This window comes from Oncorhynchus gorbuscha, linkage group LG08 (genome assembly GCF_021184085.1).
Source record: "Oncorhynchus gorbuscha isolate QuinsamMale2020 ecotype Even-year linkage group LG08, OgorEven_v1.0, whole genome shotgun sequence".
In the NCBI taxonomy this organism is placed as follows: domain Eukaryota; kingdom Metazoa; phylum Chordata; class Actinopteri; order Salmoniformes; family Salmonidae; genus Oncorhynchus; species Oncorhynchus gorbuscha.
The window spans coordinates 6686088-6699347 of NC_060180.1; the positions used below are offsets into that span (position 1 = coordinate 6686088).

Genomic DNA, 13260 nt, shown 5'->3' on the forward strand with positions numbered 1-13260 from the left:
GTCGACCAACTACCAATCAACATTGAGTAGCCTAGCCTGTCTTCTCTTCTCTGCTCTCCTCTTCTCTTTCTTTAATTGAGCCACAGGCCGATGGAGTCATGACCTCCAGGTTGCATTCCAAATGGAACCCTATTCCCTATAATGGTGCACTACCTTTATAGTAAACTGTATATGAAAAATAGTGCCATTTGGAACACAAGCTTGACGTTGTGTCCATGACCATTGTGTCTTGATTTGCAGCTCAAATAAAGTGGTGGGAATAGAATGGCTGAGTCCATTAGTACTGCTATATCTCCCCGAGCTTAATTAGTACTGCTATATCTCCCCGAGCTTAATTAGTACTGCTATATCTCCCCGAGCTTAATTAGTACTGCTATATCTCCCCGAGCTTAATTAGTACTGCTATATCTCCCCGAGCTTAATTAGTACTGCTATATCTCCCCGAGCTTAATTAGTACTGCTATATCTCCCCGAGCTTAATTAGTACTGCTATATCTCCCCGAGCTTAATTAGTACTGCTATATCTCCCCGAGCTTAATTAGTACTGCTATATCTCCCTCCCCGAGTACTGCTATAATTAGTACTGCTATATCTCCCCGAGCTTAATTAGTACTGCTATATCTCCCCGAGCTTAATTAGTACTGCTATATCTCCCCTTAATTAGTACTGCTAGCTTAATTAGTACTGCTATATCTCCCGAGCTTAATTAGTACTGCTATATCTCCCCGAGCTTAATTAGTACTCCCCCGCTAATAGTCTGCCCGAGCTTAATTAGTACTGCTATATCTCCCCGAGCTAATTAGTACTGCTATATCTCCCGAGCTTAATTAGTACTGCTATATCTCCCCGAGCTTAATTAGTACTGCTATATCTCCCGAGCTTAATTAGTACTGCTATATCTCCCCGAGCTTAATTAGTACTGCTATATCTCCCGAGCTTAATTAGTACTGCTATATCTCCCGAGCTTAATTAGTACTGCTATAGCTTAATTAGTACTCCCTCCCGAGCTTAATTAGTACTGCTAATTATCTCCCCCGAGCTTAATTAGTACTGCTATATCTCCCCTGCTAGAGCTTAATTAGTACTGCTATATCTCCCCGAGCTTAATCAGCGGGTAATTATGACTTCTTGTAGAGGTCTGGAGAGAGAGGGGGAGAGAGGGGAGAGAGGGGTTGGGGAGAGAGGGGATGAGAGGGGAGGGGGAGAGAGGGGGGAGAGAGGGAGGGAGGGGGGATGAGGGAGAGATTATACTTTCTACTGTTGTGTTTTCTTGCTGGAGTCCATTTTGTGAGATTGTATTTTATAATATTGTCAGTAATTGAAATATCAAACAATGCTGTAGGAATTGTTGGAGCTCTCAACTTTAATAGAACTGATCTCTCTCTCTCACTCGCGCTCCACTGAGGGGCCCCAGTGTTGAGGATCAGCGTGGCAGACGTGTTGTTGCCTACCCTTATCACCTGGGGGCAGCCCGTCAGGAAGTCCAGGATCCAGTTGGAGAGGGAGGTGTTTAGTCACAGGGTCCTTACCTTATTGCTGAGCTTTGAGTGCACTATGGTGTTGAACGCTGAGCTGTAGTCAATGAACAGCATTCTCACATAGGTGTTCCTTTTGTCCAGGTGGAAAAGGGCAGTGTTGAGTGCTATAGAGATTTCATCATCTGTGAATCTGTTGGGGAGGTATGTAAATAGAAGCGGGTCTAGGGTTTCTGGATAATGTTGTTGATGTGAGCCATGACCAGCCTTTCACACAGGGACTATGATGGTCTGCTTAAAACATGTTGGTATTACAGACTTGGACAGGAAGAGGTTGAAAATGTCAGTGAAGACCCTTGCCAGTTGGTTAGTGCATGCTCGCAGTACACATTCTGGTAATTCTTCTGTCCCTGCGGCCTTGTGAATGTTGACCTGTTTAAAGGCGCTCCGACACATTCCAAGATCGCGTAGCAGTTCAGACATCTTTGTCTTGTCGTGTCCGTGTATATATATTTCTTCCCCTCCTTCGTATATATTTCGTATATATTTTTTATATTTTTAACCTCAGTTTCAACAATACTCTCCTGCAACCCGCCTCACCCAATTCCAATCAAAGTTAATTTGTCACGTGCGCCGAATACAACAGGTGTAGTAGACTTTACAGTGAAATGCTTAGTTACAGGCTAATCAATAGTGTGAAAGAAAATGATTTAGCACCTGATTTTGTGTGTGTGTGTGTGTGTGTGTGTGTGTGTGTGTGTGTGTGTGTGTGTGTGTGTGTGTGTGTGTGTGTGTGTGTGTGTGTGTGTGTGTGTGTGTAAGTGCATAAATAAAACAAGAGTAAAAAGACATTTGAAAATAACCAGCCTTGCTACTGTTATTTTCCACCATAATTTGCAAATAAATTCATTAAAAATCCTACAATGTGATTTTCTGGATTTTTTTTCTCATTTTGTCTGTCATAGTTGAAGTGTACCTATGATGAACATTTACAGGCCTCTCATCTTTTTAAGTGGGAGAACTTGCACAATTGGCTGACTAAATACTTTTTTGCCCCACTGTATATGATGAACAGAGAGTAGCAGTAGCGTAAAAGAGGGGGTGGTGGGTGGTGGGACACAATGCAGATAGCCCGGTTAGCTGATGTGCGGGAGCACTGGTTGGTCGGGCAATTGAGGTAGTATGTACATGAATGTATAGTTAAAGTGACTAGTTAAAGATAAACATAGAGTAGCAGCAGCGTAAAAGAGGGGTTGGGGAGGCACACAATGCAAATAGTCCGGGTAACCATTTGGTTACCTGTTCAGGAGTCTTATGGCTTGGGGGTAAAAACTGTTGAGAAGCCTTTTTGTCCTAGACTTGGCACTCCGGTACCGTTTGCCATGCGGTAGTAGAGAGAACAGTCTATGGCTGGGGTCTTTGACAATTTTCAGGGCCTTCCTCTGACACCGCCTGATGTAGAGGTCCTGGATGGCAGGCAGCTTTGCCCCAGTGATGTACTGGGCTGTACGCACTACCCTCTGAAGTGCCTTGCGGTCGGAGGCTGAGCAATTGCCGTACCAGGCAGTGATGCAACCGGTCAGGATGCTCTCGATGTTGCAGCTGTAGAACCTTTTGAGGATCTCAGAAATGTTTTGTTTCCTGAGGGGGAACATGCTTTGTCGTGCCCTCTTCATGACTGTCTTGGTGTGTTTGGACCATTCTAGATGGTTGGTGATGTGGACACCAAGGAATTTGAAGCTCTCAACCTGCTCCACTACAGCCCCGTCGATGAGAATGGGGACGTGCTCCTTTTCCTGTAGTACACAATAATCTCCTTAGTCTTGGTTACGTTGAGGGATAGGTTTTTATTCTGGCACCAGCCGGCCAGGTCTCTGACCTCCTCCCTATAGGCTGTCTCGTCGTTGTCGTTGATCAGGCCACTGTTGTATCGTCAGCAAACTTAATGATGGTGTTGGAGTCGTGCCTGGCCATGCAGTCGTGGGTGAACAGGGAGTATAGGAGGGGACTGAGCACACACCCCTAGGGAGCTACAGTGTTGAGGATCAGCGTGGCAGATGTGTTGCTACCTACCCTCACCACCTGGGGGCGGCCCATCAGGAAGTCCAGGATCCAGTTGCAGAGGGAGGTGTTTATAGTCCCAGGTTCCTTAGCTTAGTGATGAGCTTTGAGGATACTATGGTGTTGAACGCTGAGCTGTAGTCAATGAACAGCATTCTCACATATGTGTTCCTTTTTGTCCAGGTGGGAAAGTGTGGAGTGCAATAGAGATTGCATCATCTGTGGATCTGTTTGGGCAGTATGCAAATTGGAGTGGGTCTTGGGTTTCTGGGATAATGGTGTTTATGTGAGCCATGACCAGCCTTTCAAAGCACTTCATGGCTACGGACGTGCGTGCTACGGGTCTGTAGTCATTTAGGCAGGTTGCCTTTGTATTCTTGGGCACAGGGACTATGGTGGTCTGATTGAAGCATGTTGGTATTACAGACTCAATCAGGGACATGTTGAAAATGTCAGTGAAGACATTTGCCAGTTGGTCAGCACATGCCCGGAGCACACGTCCTAGTAATCCATCTGGCCCCGCAGCCTTGTGAATGTTGACCTGTTTAAAGGTCTTACTCACGTCGGCTACGGAGAGCGTGATCACACAGTTGTCCGGAACAGCTGATGCTCTCATGCATGCCTCAGTGTTGCTTGCCTCAAAGCGAGCGTAGAAGTGATTTAGCTCGCCTGGTAGGCTCGTGTCACTGGGCAGCTCGCGGCTGTGCTTCCCTTTGTAATCTGTAATAGTTTGCAAGCCCTGCCACATCCGACGAGCGTCGGAGGCGGTGTAGTTTGATTCAATCTTAGCCCTGTATTGATGCTTTGCCTGTTCGATGGTTCGTCGCAGGGCATAGTTTAATTTCTTGTAAGCTTCCGGGTTAGAGTCCCGCACCTTGAAAGCGGCAGCTCTACCCTTTAGGTCAGTGCGAATGATGCCTGTAATCCATGGCTTCTGGTTGGGGTATGTATGTACAGTCTCTGTGGGGACGACGTCCTCAATGCACTTATTGATAAAGCCAGTGACTGATGTGGTGTACTCCTCAATGTCATCGGAAGAATCCCGGGACATGTTCCAGTCTGTGATAGCAAAACAGTCCTGTAGTTCAGCATCTGCTTCATCTGACCATTGTTTTTATAGACCGAGTCACTGGTGCTTCCTGCTTTAATTTTTGCTTGTAAGTAGGAATCAGGAGGATAGAATTGTGGCCGGATTTACCAAATGGAGGGAGAGCTTTGTACGTGTCTCTGTGTGTGGAGTACAGGTGATCTAGATTTTTTCCCCCTCTGGTTGCACATTTCACATGTTGATAGAGATTTGGTAAAACTAATTTAAGTTTTCCATTCATTAAATTCCCGGGCCTCTAAGAGCGCCGCCTCTGAATGAGCGTCTTCCTGTTTGCTTATGGCGGAATACAGCTCAATGAGCGCGGTCTTAGTGCCAGCATTGGTCTGTGGTGGTATGTAGACAGCTATGAAAAATACAGATAAACTCTCTAGATAGTGTGGTCTACAGCTTATCATCAGGTTGAGAGAGGGGAAGAGATACAGAGAGAGTGAGCTAAATTGTGAAAAGAGAGGGATTTATGGAGATGGATATAAAGAAAGAGATGGATAGATTTGAGTGTGTGTGTGTGTGTGTCAGTGTGATCACTGTAGAGCCAGGCGGAGCAGGTTGGCTTTTATACCCCATTCATACACAGACCAAAATTCCACTAATTTATCATGCTTGGGTTTTATACCAGCTTTCTAATATATCTGAAAGGGGTAGGGGTTAAAATACACAGAAAAAAAGCCACCTAAAGACAGAGTCATGATTCCTTAACACTTCCATTGTTTAACCCCTCCCTAATTGAAATAGCAAACAGCCCCCATGGTTTAACAATACCCCCACCCCTCCCAATTGGCCAGTTACCCACTGAAATGTATAAAATGCTCTTCTGCAAAGAAGTGGAAAATAAGGGGCTGTTTGAAAGGGGTTCATACGAACATTGCCTTATATATATTTTTTTACAGGTAACATACCTCATCTTCTGTCTGAAATGATGTTATTGCTTGCCCTGGAGGCAGCTCTGCAGAGTGGTCACTAGCTAGCACAGCCACAAAGTGGGTGGGTCTGTATGTGCATGCATGCACACTCATCTGTGTGTGTTCATAAACTACATGATTACTAAATACACTGAGTAAACAAAACATTAGGAATACCTGCTCTTTTCAGGACATAGACTCAATATTAGGAAGGTGCTCCTAATATTTTGTACACTCAGTGTATGTCTGAGTCACACCTCCATATAATCAAATCAAACTTTATATGCCACATGCGCTGAATACAACAAGTGTAGACTTTACCGTGAAATGCTTACTTACAAGCCCTTAACCAACAGTGCAGTTCAAGAAGAAGAAAATATTTACCAAGTAGACTAAAATAAAAAGTAATAATAAAAAGTAACACAATTAGACTAACAATAACGAGTCTATATACAATAACGAGTCTATATACAAGGGGCACCGAGTCAGTGTGCAGAGGTACAGGCTAGTTGAGGTATAGCCTATCTATGTCCTGGAAAAAGCCATATGCGATAGCTCTGATGACATTAGTAGCAGAGAGTTTGTAAACAGAGGATGAGAGATGATGATGACTGAGTTGAGCTCACCGTTCTCCAGTCCCAATCTCCAGGGATTAGCCTGGTGATAATCTGGATTAGGCTGGATTACCGCATGCAGTGCCTAATAAGGAGAGTTAATAGCAGCACACTCTTATGACATAACAAGGATAGAGAAGGAGAGAGAGAGATGAAGGAAGTGGTGAGAGATGATGTGAGGAAGATGCATAGAGAGAAGGGGGTGAAGAGTGGGAGACTGATAAAGACAGTAGGGGGAGACTGATAAAGACAGTAGGGGGAGACTGATAAAGACAGTAGGGGGAGACGGATAAAGACAGGGGGAGACGGATAAAGACAGGGGGAGACGGATAAAGACAGGGGGAGACGGATAAAGACAGGGGGAGACGGATAAAGACAGGGGGAGACGGATAAAGAGAGAAGAGTGGAGACGGATAAAGACAGTGGAGGCGGAGGGAGACGGATAAAGACAGTGGAGGCGGAGGGAGACTGATAAAGACAGTAGAGCTGGAGGGAGAGAAAGACAATAGAGCTGGAGGGAGAGAAAGACAATAGAGGCGGAGGGAGAGAAAGACAGTAGAGGCGGAGGGAGAGAAAGACAGTAGAGGCGGAGGGAGAGAAAGACAGTAGAGGCGGAGGGAGAGAAAGACAGTAGAGGCGGAGGGAGAGAAAGACAGTAGAGGCGGAGGGAGAGAAAGACAGTAGAGGCGGAGGGAGAGAAAGACAGTAGAGGCGGAGGGAGAGAAAGACAGTAGAGGCGGAGGGAGACTGAATCAAACAATAAACTGACCTAGCTGGTTGAGAATGCCAAGATTGTGCAAACTGTCATCAAGGTCAAGGGTGGCTAATTTTAAGAATCTAAAATCTAAAATGTATTTTGATTTGTTTAACACTTTTTTTTGGTTACTACGTGATTCAATATGTTATTTCATAATTTTGACATCTTCACTATTCTACATAAAATAGTAAAAATTTAAGAAAACCCTTGAATGAGTAGGTGTGTCCAAACTTTTGACTGGTACTGTAGATGTAACCAGGTCAAAAATCCCAACATATGGATCGCAATGCTCCCAAGTAGGGAAATGGAGCCTGCATGAAGAGCCCTGTGGCTTCAGGCTATTTGGCGTGGGAAATGTGGGGACCCGGTATCCAAGTATGCCACAACTATGTGTGTGGAAAACATTTAATCACAAGTAAGACATTTAACTTGTAGTAGAAGCAGACAACAAGACAATTGAGTTTAAAACGCGTCAAGTTTTTGCTGTGAGGTAATGGGGTGACCTTGGTAACAACAGGTTGTTTTCCCCACAGGCAGGCGTTCTATCTAATACGGACTGGGATTATAAAAGACGAATGCTCACAAGAATGTGGTAAAACTTTGGCTGTTTGAAAGGAGACCATATTAACAAAAATCCCCCAAAATATTCACACAGCAAAGCCTATGTGAAAAGTGTAACAGTTAGACCCGCAGCTTATAGAGCCTGTTGCTATGGAGACATCATCATTGTGGTGCAGGCAATTCTTTAATCCATTGGAGCCTGTTAACACTGGGCTAACCACCTTATGCTATTATACAACACACAACACAACTCCAAGCCTTTCAGCACAAGTGTTGTGGCTGCTGCTATAAAAACATTTATTTACACAATCCAGGTTCATAGAAAACATTGTATTTTCTATTTGCATTTATTTCCTTTCTCTTCTTATTTCTTTAGCTGAGGTTAAATCCTCTAAAGAAGTCAACAGACGGTTATGCAGTCGACTGTAGGGCAAAGGCACTAGTCAGACAAATAGATCTGTCTTTCTTTTTTCCTTCTCTCTCTAAGGGCCAAGTTGGCAGGCAGCCTGCTCTGTTCTGATTCTGCTGATGCATTAGTGTGAATTAGCTGTGGGTCGAAGCATCAAACCAGCCTGGAGGAGAGAGGAACAGCGGGAAAGAGCGCAAGGGAGAGACGAGGAGAGGGAGAGACGAGGAGAGGGAGAGACGAGGAGAGGGAGAGACGAGGAGAGGGAGAGACGAGGAGAGGGAGAGACGAGGAGAGGGAGAGACGAGGAGAGGGAGAGACGAGGAGAGGGAGAGACGAGGAGAGGGAGAGACGAGGAGAGGGAGAGACGAGGAGAGGGAGGGAGAGGGAGGAGAGAGGAGAGGGAGAGACGAGGAGAGGGAGAGACGAGGAGAGGGAGAGACGAGGAGAGGGAGAGACGAGGAGAGGGAGAGACGAGGAGAGGGAGAGACGAGGAGAGGGAGAGACGAGGAGAGGGAGAGACGAGGAGAGAGGAGAGGAGAGGAGAGAGAGGAGAGGGAGAGGAGAGGAGAGGAGAGAGAGGGAGAGAGGAGAGGAGAGGGAGAGAGAGGGAGGAGAGAGACGGAGAGGAGAGGGAGAGACGGAGGGAGAGGGAGAGGGAGAGGGAGGGGGAGAGGAGAGGAGAGGAGAGGAGAGGGAGAGGGAGAGGGAGGGGAGGGAGGGGAGAGGAGAGGGAGGAGGAGAGACGAGGAGAGGAGGAGAGGAGAGACGAGGAGAGAGGGAGAGACTGAGAGAGAGAGAGAGACTGAGAGAGAGGAGAGACTGAGAGAGAGGAGAGACTGAGAGAGAGGAGAGACTGAGAGAGAGGAGAGACTGAGAGAGAGGAGAGACGGAGAGAGAGGAGAGACGGAGAGAGAGGAGAGACGGAGAGAGAGAGGAGAGAGAGAGGAGAGAGAGACGAGGAGAGGGAGAGACGAGGAGAGGAGACGAGGAGAGGGAGAGACGAGGAGAGGGAGAGGAGGAGAGGGAGAGACGAGGAGAGGGAGAGACGAGGAGAGGAGAGACGAGGAGAGAGACGGAGAGAGAGACGAGAGAGAGAGGAGGAGAGAGGGAGAGACGAGGAGAGAGAGAGAGAGAGAGAGACGGAGAGAGGAGAGAGAGGGAGAGACGGAGAGAGGAGAGACGGAGAGAGAGGAGAGACGGAGAGAGAGGAGAGACGGAGAGAGAGGAGAGACGGAGAGAGAGGAGAGACGGAGAGAGAGGAGAGGGAGAGACGAGGAGAGGGAGAGACGAGGAGAGGGAGAGACGAGGAGAGGGAGAGACGAGGAGAGGGAGAGACGAGGAGAGGGAGAGACGAGGAGAGGGAGAGACGAGGAGAGGGAGAGACGAGGAGAGGGAGAGACGAGGAGAGGGAGAGACGAGGAGAGGGAGAGGATGGAGAGGGAGAGGATGGAGAGGGAGGGAGAGAGAGAGGAGGGAGAGAGAGGGGAGGGGGAGAGAGAGGGGAGGGGGAGAGAGGGGAGAGTGAGAGAGAGGAGAGACAGAGGGAGAGAGAGGAGAGGGAGCGACAGAGAGAGGGACTGAGAGAGAAGAGAGGCAGGGACAGACAGAGCAAGAGAGAGAGAAACTGCGAGCAAGAGAGAGGAGAGGGAGAGACTGATAGAGAGGAGAGGCAGAAAAATAATACGAGGGAGGTTTGAGGGACAGAGAGATAGATACACAATCAATGCCAGAAGCAGAGTGTGTAGCTGACAAATGGAGAAAGACCAGTTGATGAAAGGGTGATGATCAGGCTGGATCATTACCATTACTTTTTTTTTTTTTTGGCGCTGTCGTGTGTGTGCATGCGCACAACAGACCTGTGGCTGACGAATGGGGGTGGATTGTTTTTGGATTTGATTTTCAACCTGATATCTGTGGGTTTGCTATGATCCGCTGATGATCTCTGTATTACTGATTTAGTCTTCTTCATCCTACACTGCCATAACATGAGATGATACCTGTCACCGCAGACCTAGATTCCATATACAGTGCCTTGCGAAAGTATTCGGCCCCCTTGAACTTTGCGACCTTTTGCCACATTTCAGTGTGTCTGGTGTGTTCCTTGTTCTTCATGATGCTCTCTGCACTTTTAACGGACCTCTGAGACTATCACAGTGCAGGTGCATTTATACGGAGACTTGATTACACACAGGTGGATTGTATTTATCATCATTAGTCATTTAGGTCAACATTGGATCATTCAGAGATCCTCACTGAACTTCTGGAGAGAGTTTGCTGCACTGAAAGTAACGGGGCTGAATAATTTTGCACGCCCAATTTTTCAGTTTTTGATTTGTTAAAAAAGTTTGAAATATCCAATAAATGTCGTTCCACTTCATGATTATGTCCCACTTGTTGTTGATTATTCACAAAAAAATAGAGTTTTATATCTTTATGTTTGAAGCCTGAAATGTGGCAAAAGGTTGCAAAGTTCAAGGGGGCCGAATACTTTCGCACGGCACTGTAAGAGGACTATACATGTGAATACAACATGTCTCTGTGCATCACAATATCTCTTCCAGTAGTGCCTTAAGAGCTGCTTTGAAATAGAATGAGAACAGAGATTCTGTCATGAGAATTCTTGAGATTGAGAATGAATAATAATGTCAACGAGCACTGCACAGCTGATTCAAATGTATTTATTTTATGTATTTATTTATCCATTATTTTACCAGGTAAGTTGACTGAGAACACGTTCTCATTTGCAGCAACGACCTGGGGAATAGTTACAGGGGAGAGGAGGGGGATGAATGAGCCAATTGTAAACTGGGGATTATTAGGTGACCGTGATGGTTTGAGGGCCAGATTGGGAATTTAGCCAGGACACCGGGGTTAACACCCCTACTCTTACAATAAGTGCCATGGGATCTTTAATGACCTCAGAGAGTCAGGACACCCGTTTAATGTCCCATCCGAGAGACTGCACCCTACACAGGGCAGTGTCCCCAACCTAAACGTGCCCCGGGGATGGGGCCCAGGACTGACTTTGGGAAACGCTGATCTAGAAACCATGAAGAAAAAACTTCATGCCGCCTTAGTCTTCCTCTACTTACCATATGGTCTCTATACTCGTGATGCCGACCTACAGAGGAGGTGTTAACTGTAGGGTTGCATTGAGCAAAAAATATTTTAAATTGTTTTATTTCACTTTTATTTTTAACCAGGTAGGCCAGTTGAGACTAGTTCTCATTTACAACTGACCTGGCCAAGATAAAGCAAAGCAGTGAGACAAAAACAACAACACAGAGTTACACGCAGGGTAAACAAACGTACAGTCAATAACACAATATAAAAGCTGTATACAGTGTGTTCAAATGAAGTAAGGAGGTAGGGCAATAAATAGTCCATAGTGAAGTAATTACAATTTAGCAATTTACACTGGAGTGATATATGTGCACATGAGGATGTGCAAGTAGAAATACTGGTGTGCAAAAGAGCAGAAAAACAAATATGGGGATGAGGTAGGTAGTTGGTTGGATGGGCTATTTACATATGGGCTGTGTACAACTGCAATGATCGGTAAGCTGCTCTGACAGCTGACATTTATAGTTAGTGAGGGAGATAGAAGTCCCCAACTTCAGTTATTTTTGCAATTCGTTCCAGTCATTGGCAGGAGAGAACTGGAAGGAAAGGTGGCCAAAGGAGGTGTTGGCTTTGGGGGTGACCAGTGAGATATACCTGCTGGAGCATGTGCTTCGAGTGGGTGTTACTATGGTGACCAGTGAGCTGAGATAAGGCGGAGCTTTACTTAGCAAAGACTTGACCTGGAGCCAGTCGGTTTGGAGCCAGTGGGTTTGGCGATGAATATGTAGCGAGGACCAGCCAACGAGAGCATACAGGTCTCAGTGGTGGGTAGTATATGGGGCTTTGGTGACAAAACAGATGGCACTGCACTACATCCAGTTTGCTGAGTAGTAGTGACATCGCCAAAGTCAAGGATTGGTAGGATAGGGTATGTTTGGCAGCATGAGTGAAGGATGCTTTGTTGCGAAATAGGAAGCCAAAAGTTTAACTTTGGATTGGAGATTCTTAATGTGAGTCTGGAAGGAGAGTTTATGCAAATTGACACATCAGAAAATAAGAGCAACACAACCTCACTGCCTGGAACACACCCATTGAGAAAGCACAGCCCCTTAAAGGTCCTTCTGCTAGATTTGAGAGGTCGTATTATTGAAAACGTCTGGACCAGGAGAAGTGTTTAACATCTCAGGAAACCCTTTGTGGCTTGTAAGGATGTTATCCTGCTACCATTGATGACTGCGTTCCTAGTCTGGTATCATGTCTGAGGAAATGAAACTTTGTCGAACTCCTTGCCCTGAGGAGGAGTGTATATCATATGGCAAGATATGCTCTAAAAAGACCATTGGAAGTGGAGTGCATTTCTACTCTTCAGGCTGTTAACATATTATCATATTGATTAATCGTAGATTGTAGATATGTTTGGGGTTTATAAAGATGGGTGTTTTAGTGTTAGTTCCTTTTTGTTTATTTGATCTCAGCCCAGCTTAGCTTCATGTGCACACATTCTCCTCATACACAAGTAAAACACACATTGTATAGTTCTGGACTAGCGCCATCTCAGAAGATGATGCTTGGCTAACGTCTCCACCATCAGACGTGTGTACATGGCTGCATTGTTCACCAAACCAGGGTATGTCAATCAAAAAAATGAATGTAAATGTGATGCCAGCTCTGGCTTTTGTAGGTATCAGATTATCAATGATTCTATTTACATGTTCAAGGAAGGTCGTGTAGACCAGTGGAGGCTGGTGGATGGAGCTATAGGAGGATGGGCTTATTGGAGTGGTATAAATGGAACGGAGTCAAAAGTGGTTTCCATAGGTTTGCATTTGATACCGTTCCATTTATTCCATTCCAGCCATTACAATGTGATGTCCTCCTATCGCTCCTCCCACCAGCCTCCACTGGTGTAGACATCTCAGCAATTGAAACCAGTTTGACCACAAATAGCAGAGGGAATAGTACGAAATCAATATACCTTACCTTACTCATGAAGAAAAAAATGTCCCTCCTCCCCATGCATCTGATAGAAACCTACAGAGGAGGTATTAACTTTAGCCACATGCTCAATGCAACACAACCTCTGTTTGAACATTCTTATGCGGTAATGCACCTACAGTAAAAAGCTTGTTTGCTCTCCACCATTAGACTCTGAAGAAGCTGAAAACAAAAGAACACGCCCACATTGAGAGAGCGCAGCCCCTTGAAGGTCCTGCCCCTGCACCTGAGCAGTGTGGCTCTGTAATAGGCATTGTTTGATCTGCTCCATGAGCAGATGCTCTGAACCAGGGGTGTCAAACTCATTCTGTGGAAGGC

General features: G+C 45.9%; 1 protein-coding gene across 2 annotated transcripts in view; it reads left to right on the forward strand.

Moving 5' to 3' along the window:
• The window catches only part of LOC124041135 (testican-2-like), a 70175-nt gene that overhangs the window by 33251 nt on the left and 23664 nt on the right, over positions 1-13260 (forward strand). The window lies entirely within an intron of this gene.